Source organism: Elephantulus edwardii, unplaced genomic scaffold, assembly GCF_000299155.1.
Source record: "Elephantulus edwardii isolate Elephantulus edwardi_28Jun2011 unplaced genomic scaffold, EleEdw1.0 scaffold00343, whole genome shotgun sequence".
NCBI lineage: Eukaryota > Metazoa > Chordata > Mammalia > Macroscelidea > Macroscelididae > Elephantulus > Elephantulus edwardii.
In genome coordinates, this window is record NW_006400093.1 from 1,611,875 (window position 1) to 1,623,434 (window position 11,560).

Here is an 11,560-nt window from a genome sequence, read left to right on the forward strand (position 1 = left end):
AGAACAATGTCATTGATTTCACATGCAAGCAAGATTCTACTGAAGATTATCCAAAAACGACTGGAACAGCACATCAGTAGAGAATTGCCAGAAGTCCAGGCTGGGTTTAGAAGGGGTCTTGGTACTAGGGACATTGTAGCTGATGTTAGATGGATCTTAGCTGAAAGCAGGGAATACCAAAAGAATGTCTATCTGTGTTTCATTGATTATGCGAAGGCGTTTGACTGTGGATCATAAGAAACTGTGGCTGACTCTGAGAAGAATGGGAATCCCAGAACATTTAATCGTGCCAGCTTATAAAGTTTGCAAGTATTATTGAGGGTGCTGGTGAACACAGCAGCCAGAGACCACCTTCCCCTGGCAGGTAACTGTACTCTCTCTGTCTCTCCATTGTAGGGTCTCACAGTAAGTTTAGGTTTTATGTCTAGGTTCTTCACCCATCTTTAATTTTGTAGATGGTATATGCACTATGGACCTTGTTTTTGTTTTCTGCAAATAAATAATCATATTTGCCAGCACCATTTGTTAATAAAGCTGTTTTATCCCTATCTAATGGATTTATTCTCTTCACCAAAGATCAGTTGTCCATAAATTTTACTTCAGAATTCTCAGTTTTCTTCCATTGGATTAGGTATCAGTCATTATACCAGTTTTTATTACCCTGACTCTGTAGTAAGTTTTGAGATCAAGAAATGTTAAGCCTTCTAATGTTTTGCTTACCCAAATTCTCCCTTCCATGTAGTTATTATTATGTTCCATGCAGGCAACCATAAATCATTGTTCTCCTTTGAACAATAGATACGAACCTCATCATAGCCTGTGCTGTCCTTATAATCTCTGACACAGTTGAGTCCATTGATGCAATCACTGTCAATTCATCTCACTGAGGCTCTTCCTCTTTCACTGACCCTCCCTCCACTTTTCCAAACTGTTGTATCTTTTCAAGGCATAGCCTCTCTTAGCAAAATGACCAGTGTATGTCAGATGAAGCTTCAGCATCTTTGCTTCCAAGGAGCACCCTGGCTATACTTCTCCCAGGAATTTTTGTGTTTGCTTGCTTGGTTGAAGGTTTTGTTTATTTTTTTGTTTTTACAGTTCGTGGAATATATTTGGTAGTCTTCAACAGCACAACTCAGTTATCAATGTGCAATCCTTCATTCTCCAGCTTTCAGATGCATACGAAGTGAAATTAAATTGAGAATATGTTTTATGATAAAGCATGCTATTACAAAATCATAGTTATGCACCTTTCCCAGCATGATACCTCTCTCCCAGGGTTGGTTCCTCTTGAAAATATACTCAAAGTGAGGGCGACAAAGTTTCATCATCATTTCTTCTAAGGAACATGCTGGTTACACTTACTTCAGAACATTTGTTCGTTTGGCAAACTGGTGTATTGAGTACTCTCCTCCAACACCACAATTGAAAACCATCTATTATTCAATTTTTATTATCCAATTTTTTTGAGCTATGGTAGTTTGGTTTTAAGTAGTTGTGCTGTCAACTCAAAGACATGCAGTTCTAAAAGAAGAGATGCTTGACTTGAGAATGATGGGCAATCTCCCATGTAATTTACTGAAAGCCCATTATAAGGCCAACTTGTTATGGGTTGATTCTAACTCGACAGTACATAACTACAAACATGTAAAGTGTTCTGGAGTGAGTGCATTATATCTGTAGATCACTTTGGGTAATGTCATTTTCACAATATTAAGTTTAATGCGCATCTTATATTCAATTTATATAGGTATTGTTTCCTATAGTAGTGTTTTATAATTTTCTTTATATCTTATGTGTCTCTGGTTAGATTTATTCCTAAGTATTCCGTGTTTTGTGTGGCTATTATAAATGATACTGTGTTTATTATTTGCTTTACAAACTTCTTTGCTACTGTAGAAGAATCCAAGTGATTTTTGTATCTTGATCTTGTACCTTGCCACTTTGAATAACTGGTCAATTAGAGTCCATAATTTTCATGCTGAGGCTTTGGGACTTTCTATTTATAGGGTCATATTATCTACAGGTGGAAATTTCCTTTTCTTGCCTTATTACTTTGGCTAGGACTTCCAACATAATACTGAATAGGCAATGGTAATAAAAGACGTTCTTGTTTGATTCATATTCACAAAGAAAATGCTTTCACTCTCCTCACTAAGATTAATATTGATCATTGTTTTTGTTAATGTTCTTAATTATGTTGAGGAATTTCTATTCTGATTTTATTGAACATTTTACAAGGATGTAAATGTTCAATACAGGATGCTAAATTTTGTCAAATGCCTTGTGTGTGTTATGATCATGTGATTCTCTATTTGCTGCTTCAGAAACATTGTTGTCTTTGTATTGTTTGTTTTATCTGATTAAGTCATGTGAACATACTGCATTTCTTGCTAGTTTTATTATTATTATTTTTTACCATAGAAAATGTTTTAAATTTTTTTCATTCTTACACTTCCTCCCCTCATTCCCCACAGTGCACTCCTTATTCCAGGTTATTGTCCTACATAAAATGCCTAGTCAAATATTCCTTTCTGGCAGTTCTTCCTCTGATATGATCAAATGCAGTGTCCCTTAACTACTTTGGTAATTCTTAATGCTTTATCTCTGTCTTCTAGTGAGTAATTCTTAATGTTTTATGTCTGTCTTAATTGGTAATTCTTAATGCTTTATCTCTGTCTTTTGGTGATGGATAGTGGTGTGTGAACAATTCTCTATTTCCTGTTTCTGTAGAATTGGGACAGAGGGATGATTTTGGTTGCCATCTTTCATCCATCAGATGAAAGCAGAAGTTGGTCTTTAGTTTTGCCTTATACTTGAAGCTATAGGATGTATAAATATTGTTGCTATTTGTTGTCAGATGACAGTGTTAGTGATTGAGCATGACTTATAGCATACTTGTAAATAATAGATCTTAACCCTGTCGTGTCCTGTGCTTTCCTTATCATCCTCGACACACTTAAGTCTGTTGCCACAGACCCTCTATCAATCCATCTGACTGAAGATCTTCTCTTTTACTCAACCTTCTACCTTCCCAAGCATGATGTCTTTCTCCAAGGAATAGCCTCTCATAAACACATGCCTAACATATGCATGGGGAAGTTTTGTCTTTGCTTCCAAGGAGCACTCTTACTGTATTCTCTAAGACATATGTGAGTGTTCTTTTGGCAGTCCATGAGATAGTGAGCACTCTTCTCCAAAACCACAACTCAAATCTATAAAGTCTTAGGTCATCATTATTTATTGTCCAGCTCTCAGATGTAAAACAAGTGACTAGAAAGACTGGCACACTTTAGTCTTTAAACTGACGTTGTTGCTCTTCAGAACTTTGGAGAAATCCTTGACAGCAGACTTTCCCAATGCTATACATCTCCTGTGACTGACTCTGAGAAGAATGGGAATACTTGAATACTTGATCGTGCTTATGTGAAACCTATACTTGAACCAAGAGGCAGTCGTCAGAACAGAGCAAGGAAACAGTGCATTGTTCAAAACTGGGAAGGGTGTATGCCAGAGACATGTCCTATCTCCATACCTTTTCAATCTATATGCAGAACAGATCATCTAGGAGGCTGGGCTTTATAATAAAAAGAGGAATGTGGTATCAGGATTGGAGGAAGACTCATCAACAACCTGCGTTATGCAGATGACACAACTCTACTTGCTGAAACTCAGGAGGACCCGAAGTGCTTTGCTGCAGAATCTGGATTCAAGCTCAGCATCAAGAAAACAAAGATTCTCAACACTCGGCCAATTGACAGCATTATGATAGATGGAGAAGAGATTGAGATTATTAACAGCTTTAGTTTGCTTGACTCCACAATCAACACTATTGGTACCAGAAGCCAAGAAATCAGAAGATGAATTGCATTGGAAAGTCTGCAATCAGGGACCTCTCCAGAATACGGAAAAGCAATGAAGCCAGTCTGGAGACTTAAGGTGCAGCTGACCAAGGCCATAGTTTTACAGTTGCTTGCTATGCATCAGAGAGCTGGACAGTGGGGATGATAGAGAATTAATGCCTTTGAGCTGTGATCCTGGAGAAGGGTGTTGAATATACCAGGAGAACAAACAGGTTCATCCTAGAGAGGATGAAACCACACTAGTCCTTTGACGCAAGGATTCTGAGACTTCATCTGACCTACTTTGGGCATGTTTCAAGGAGGAACTAGTCATTGGAGAGAGACAGAGAAAGAGAGGAAGACCATCGATGAGATAGATTTATTCAGTGACTGGGGTAATGAGGGTAGGTGTGTCGTAGTAAAGTTCACACAGGTTAGAGCAGGTTTCAAGGCCATAGAGTTGCAAATGACTCGGCACATAACAGCAATACATCTCTCAATCTCCTGACTGCACTAAGGGTGTTGACTGTGGATTTAAGCAAGATGAAATTATTGACAGTTGCAGTCTTTTTTCCATCTGTTGTGATGCTACCTATTGGTCCAGTGGTAAGGATTTCTGCTTTCTTGATGTTGAGATGTAATCCATACTGAAAGCTGCTGTCCTTGATCCTCTGCAGCAAGTGCTTCAGAACCTCTTCACTTTCAGCAAGTAGTTGTATTATCCAATAACACAAGTTGTGGATGAGCTTCCCTACAATCTTGATGCCACAGATGGGACAAGGAAAAAGGGAAGCAAAATAAGACAACAGAGATATTTTTAAAAACCATGATTGGACGCTAAAGGAAATAGATTATAGTTCTTCATAGTATTCTATTGGTCTTAATGTTGTGCTATCACCCATTTCAACTTTTACTCATGAAATGAAATTATTTGCACCCTCTTTTCCTTTGTTAGATGTGCCAGTGACTTGTTATTTTTATTATTTCTTTCAAGGAAGCAACTCCTATTTTTTTCTATTTAATTTCATTTTACTCTATTTTTTATTATTTTCTTTCTTCCAGCCACTCTTAGGTGCTATTAAGTTGGAACTGATTCATAGCTGACCCATCAGTGGGTTTTCAGGGACACAGGAAGAAAATGTTCATCTTTCTCCCATCGAGCAGCAGTGAATTCAACTGCATATATCTTTGTTAGCAGTACAGCTCCTCACCCAGTAGATGAACCACCAGAGTCTGGAGAAGATTTCTTTTTTGGTGCCCTTTATGCTATTGTCAGAGGTGTTGATTTTAGTTCTTTTTTGATATTTGCTTCTATTGTCACATATTGTCCTTTGAGCACGGCTTTAGTTATGTCCCAAAGGTTTTATACTAATGTTTTCAATGTCATTTGTTGCAAGCAGTTTTTGTTTTTTATATTTATTATTCATATTGCACATTTTCTTCCTCCCTTCTTCCCCCAGTCCACCCAGCAATGCATCCCTTATTCCAGATTGTTGTCATACATATAATGCCTAATCATATATTCCTTTTGAACAGTTCTTCCCCTCATCTGATCTAATACAGTGTACATTATCTATCCACTCTTTTCCCGTTCTCTCCTCAGCTTTCCATGTCTGTCCTATTTTATGACATCAGTGTTATGCAGTATTTGTCCTTTTGTAACAGATATTTCATTCCAGGCTCCTTCATGTTGTGTAAGGCTTTATGAGTTCATTGGGGGTTTTGGGGTTGGTTTGTTTGTTTTTGGTTTTTTTTTAGTTCATTGTTTTTAAGGATGCGTAATATTCCATTGTGTGAATGTACCATAGTTTTTCTATCCAGTCATTTGTTGATGGGCACTTGGATTAATTAGCAAGCAGTTTTTTTTAACTTTAATATTTTCAATTTCTTTTATTACCCAGGAGTGTTCCAGTCTTGATTTATTTCATGTACTTTATATTTTACCTTGTTCTTTCTGTTGTTGGTTTCTAATTTCATCCATTTTGATCTGAGAAAATTCTTTGTGATCAAACATTTTGTCTGTTTTGGAGAATCTTCTTTGTGCTCTTGTTTGGTCAAGTGTTCTATATAGTAAAGTGTTCTATATATTTCTATGAGATAAAGTTGGTATTGTTTAGTTCTTTTGTGTCTTATTAGAATTTTGTTCTAGTAAGCCTGTCCTTCATTGAAAGTGGTGTGTTGAGGTCTTTATTATTTTTCTTGTGGAGTTCTTTATTTCCCTTTTTAGATCTGTTTGTGTTTATGTACCTTGTGGTTTTATCATTGGATGCGTGTTGTTGCTGTGTGCTGTCAAATTGGGACAATCTCATAGCTAATTCTCCAGCTGGTTTTCAGAAGCTGTTTGGAGATTGACGATCTTTTCTTCCACAGAGGAGCTGATGGATTCAAATTAATGTTCTTCCTTGTCTCTTAAGCTAGTTTATTCCTTGATGTCTATCAGAAATTACTATGAAATCTATTTCTATCAGAAATAAATACTGCCACTTCTGCTCTTTATTATTATTGTTAGGTAAAATAGACATCTTAGATATACTTTTTCAATTTATTATATTATCATTCACTTTCTACAATTCTTCATATACATTGTTATATTCATGGACATTTTATTTTACACAATAATTTCTGTGTATTCTGTAATATATAATTAGTTATTGCTGCTAATCTCTTTTTATTTCCCTACCTCCTTAAGTCCCCATTGCACCTAACCTGTTTCTTCACCTCCCTATCTCTCCACTAATCTCTGTTGTCCTGCTTCTGCTGTTGTGTACTGTTGAGTCAGAACAAACCCGTAACAGACTGTCAGGCAAGTTTGCTAAGGCAGTTAATTGCACAGGATATTTTCTATCCTCCTCCCACAAAGCATCTATCTGATGGATTTGAACCACATGCCTTCAAGAAGAAGAAGCTGCACAGCTTCTTGCCACTAGGCCATCAATGCTCCCTGTACCACTTCTACTCTTTCAATTTTCTTTCCATGTATTTTTCCAAGCCATTAATTTTTAGTCCATGTTTGTCTTTGTTTCTAAAATGTGTCTCTTGTAGACAGCATACTGATGGGTCATACATTTTATCCATTCTACTACTCGTTTTTTGTCTGATGTTTTTAACTCATTCACATTTAGTCTCTCAACCCAATGCCATTGAGTTAGAACTGACTCGTTTGCTGTGTGTCTTTATTGCTGCCATTTTGTGCCCCCCCTTTTTTTGGTGTTGGTAGTGATTTTTTTTTTAGGAATTAAGAGTCTTTATTGGGCTCAGACCAGGAGACTGTTGCTCTTGAGGACCTCTGTGTGCTTGCTGATCCTCTTCTCCAGGATCTCCACCTGTTTTTGTAGCCTCATGATCTGCTTCTTCTTCCGGTAATGCATCTTGGCCTTCTCTTTCCTCTTCTCCTACAGGGTGGCCGTCACTGCCTGGTACTTCCAGCCCACCCCGTGAGCTAGGCGGCCCAGGTAGGCCAACTTACGAGTGGGCTTGAGCTGTATGACCTTGAGGGCAACAGGGACCACCATCCGCTTTCTCTTGTCATAAGGCAGTGGGATCCCGTCGAACACTTTGAGGCAGTCCAGGGCAGCCTGGCCACGCTTGGTCTTGTGTGGCAGCATGCCTCGCACTGTCCGCCGGAAGATGCGGCTGGCGGCCCGGAAGTGGTAGGGCCCCTCGGGATGGGTTAGTGTTCATGCGCTTGTGGAGGAAGGCAGGTACTTCAATTTATTCCTGTAGAAGTTGCCAGAAATGTTGATACCCTCACAGCGTATGACCACTATCTTTTGGCCCAGCAGCACCTGCTTGGCCCCAATGGCCACTAGGCGGCCCAGGAGATGGCCTCGGCCATCCCGCACCAGGACTTGCAACTCCACCATCTTCGGTAGCCGCCTCGGAAGGGTAGTGATTTCTTTGTTGCATCTGTTTTTCTCTGCTAAATTCTTTTAGTTTATTGGTTTTCTTATCATTTCCTTCATTGCTGTTGTTTTAGTGTTTACTAAAGTCTGTATTTCTTCTATATTTTGATGAAGTTAATTTTCTTTGACATTGCCTTATAAGTTAGCGTTTTATTTTCATGTCTAAAGGAGTTAACTTTACCTTGAAATCACTTTGACTTCTCCCTTTGGAAGTTCTGTAATTGCAGTACAGTACTGTTCCCTCTTTTCTACATTGTATTTGACCTCATTTAAGTACTAATGTCTCTAGTTCCCTGGTTTGGTTTGTTTGTTTTTGGTTGGGTTGGGGGTTTTTTTGTTGTTTTTGTTTTTTGTCTTCTAATTTTATTTTGCTTTGTGTTTTTTAAAATTTCTGGATCAGTTTCTGCATGATGTTCAGGATGTTAATTTCAGATTATTGGATGCCCTTGTTCTTTCTCATTCCAAAGAACTCCCTTTAGTATTTGTTATAAAATTGGCCTAGTTTTCACAAATTCTCTCAATTTCTGTTCATTTAGGAATGTCCTAATTTCACTATCATATTTGAGAGACAGTTTTGCTGGATGGTGGTGGTGGTGGTGGTGTTGTTATGAGCCGTCAAGTTTCCTGTGACACATAATGATCCTATGTACAATAGCCCTAAACCCTGCTCTATCCTGTGCCCATCTCACTGTCTCTGGCATACATACCCCATTACCCCAGTCGCTGAATCAATCCATCTCATAGAGGGTATTCCTTTCCTGTGCTGTCTCTCCACACTCCCAAGCATGGCATTCCTCTCCAAGGACTAGTCCCTCCTTGCAACATGTCCAAAGTATATCAGACAAAGCATCAGAATCCTTGCCTCCAAGGAGCAGCCTGGTTTAATCCTCTCCAGGTTGAACCTGTTCATTTTCTTAGCCCATGGTATATTCAATACTCTTCTCCAACACCACAACTCAAAGGCATCAATTCTCCTTCTATCCTCCTTAGACATTGTACAGCTCTGTGACACATAGCAAGTGATTTCAAAGACCATGGTCTGTATCAGGTGCACCTTAGTCTCCAGAGTGACGTTATTGCTCTTCAGTACTTTGGCGAGGTCTCTAATAGCAGACTTTCTGATTCCAATATGTCTTTTACTTTCCTGGCTGCTGGTGTCAAGAGTGTTGATTGTGGAGCCAAGCCTACTGAAGCTATTAACAATCTCAATCTCTTCACCATCTATCATGCTGCCAATTGGCCCAGTGATGAGAATCTTTGTTTTCTTGATATTGAGCCTCAATCCTTATTGAAGGCTGCAGTACTTGACCTTTTGCATCAAGTGCAAGGTCCACCTCACTTTCAGCAACACATGATTCTTATTTGGATTTTTAAATTTTCCTTCTAAGTGCTTTATAAATAAATATTTGTATATGTGTGTACACACACATGCTGATATATAATATACAATATACATACATATATCATCCCGTTGCCATCTTGCTTGTGTATTTTCTGCTGGGAAATTAGGAATTAGTCTTAATATTTCTCCTTTTTAGGCAACTCTTCAAATTCCCCTATGTAACTTTAGTAGTCTTACTTTTTGTTTTGTTTTTAAAGTTTTTAGTGATGGATGGCAATAGAATTGAGATTTTGTTGAAAGCAGCCACATTCATGTACTGCACATAGTCTTTAAAATCAGTTATTTGTTCTTCCAGCATATCTGTGCCAACTTCTCTTCAACTACATGCTGCATTTGAAGCTTCTTAATTCCATATTCCACTGGTTCTAGCTTGGAAGAGCCCCAGACCAAGCCATCTGCCTGAATACTTCTGACGAACTCTTCCAATTTTGCCATGTTAGGTCCATCATCCCAAGGCTTCACATCTAGTAAGATTGAATATTTGGCAACAAATGCAGATTTTTTTGGCTTGCTTTGATTCATACTGTGCAAGATGTTCTTCTCTTAGCTTTGCTTTGTCACTTTTCTCCTCCTCAGATACAAAAAGATCAATGTCATTGTCATCTTTACTGTCTGCAGCTCCACTTCCTGTGGTGTCTTCTACATTAGCAGGGCCATACTTAAGCTTTTTTTTTCACACATGGCAGGCTGGCCTTTTTCTTCTTGTAAGACTTGATGTGTTTATACCAATGTAAGGCATGACCCTGGTCAATTTAGGTCCTGTCAGAAAGGTAATCGTTGAAGACCTACAGGCCAGTGGTGGTCTTGAACTCTCCAAAGCCCATGATGTCAGCTTTATGTGGAGGTAGGTGGTAGTAGAGGCTTAGAAGAGGGGAGGAAGTTGTCTCCAACCACTCAAAAAGAAGGGGTGAAGGCGTCTTTATTTTTGATTGTGAAAAACTGATTATGATAAGTCTTGTTTGTTTTCTTTTAGAGCCTATCCTGTTTTCCCTAATTTATTAAAACAAAGAGCTCCAAATATTGGTTATCTTTTTGTCCTTTCAAATTTCCTTCTACCTTTGCTCCTTCAAAATAGTCTATTCATAAAATGATGTCTGATTAAGGACACATGGCCTAAGGAACTTTAATGGGTGATAGAGGGGTCTTTTGTTGTGTCAAGTTGGAATTGACCCATAGCTGACCCTCCAGTGGTTTTTCAGAGGCTTCTGGCATGGGCGGAGGTTGCCCATCTTTTTCTCACAGAGCGGCTGGTATATTTGAACCATGTATCTTTAGCATGGCAGCGCAGCTTCTTACCACAGGCCATCAGAGCTCCTTGATAGAAGAGTCTAGGACCTTGAATTAAAGTTGTTAGTTGTGGTAAAATTGAGTACAACTGATAGTGATCCTCTAAACAATGGATCTGAACCCTGTCCTATCTTGTGCCATCTTCTCTGACACATTTGAGCTCATTACTATAGTCACTATGTCAATCCATCTTGTAAATAAAGGTAGTGACCAACAATGAGCTTACTGAGGCAATGGTCCATAAAGAGATGAGATAAAGACTTAAAAGAATACATAATGTGGTAAGAAGTTGCACTGCAATCCCAGAGGTGAGCGGTTCAAATCCACCAAGTACTCTGCTGGAGAAGGAGGGATAATCTCCTGTACCATTCAGCTCCGATTTGATGGTACACACACACACACACACAATAAAAATGTAAAAAGATAAAAGTATACATAATGCATGAGAATGATCGTATGAATCACAATAGGAATGAAGAATACTATGAAACACACTGTATACAAACTTTGTAAGTAAACCAATATAAAATAATAGTCGAAAAATTCAAGTTTCAGAAATGATACTTAGATTCATTCCCTTCTTACCAGCTAGATGGATATTTATACTCTCTTGAGTTTCAGAAAGCTTACTAGCCTTTCTTGAAAGTGAAGATAAAAAAAAAAATTAAGAAAAGTGAAGATAATGATGCCCACCCTGTTGGGAGACTTAACAGAAAATTTCCTGGCTCTTTTAATGAGCAATGTTAGTGAGCAATTATTGATAGGTAAAAAGCAGTATTGTCTAACATGGCATTAAGTAGCTGGACCAACCTTCACTGACAGTGGAATCTGTCTACCTGATAACTGAGACTTTTTATTTCAATGAATGGTCAGAAATACCCAGGAAAGACTACTAGATTGGTGGGAGAAATACTATGAGATAGATATAGCTGTATTATGATAAGAGGACACTGATCTATTGTGTGACAGTAAAGGAAAAAACCAACAATCCTTTCTTTACTAGGCAGAGTTGTAAAGCCCATGAAACAACAAATGGATGGCTAGAAAAAAAAATATTAAGAGGCAATGGTTATGAAGGAGGAAGTTCAGGCTGCTCTGAAGGACTTGACAAAAAATGAAGCCCCAGGAAT

General features: G+C 38.4%; 1 pseudogene; it reads right to left on the reverse strand.

Moving 5' to 3' along the window:
- Positions 1–7,093: 7,093 nt before the first annotated feature.
- Positions 7,094–7,702, reverse strand: LOC102863486 (annotated as a pseudogene).
- Between the last annotated feature and the right edge of the window lie 3,858 nt (positions 7,703–11,560).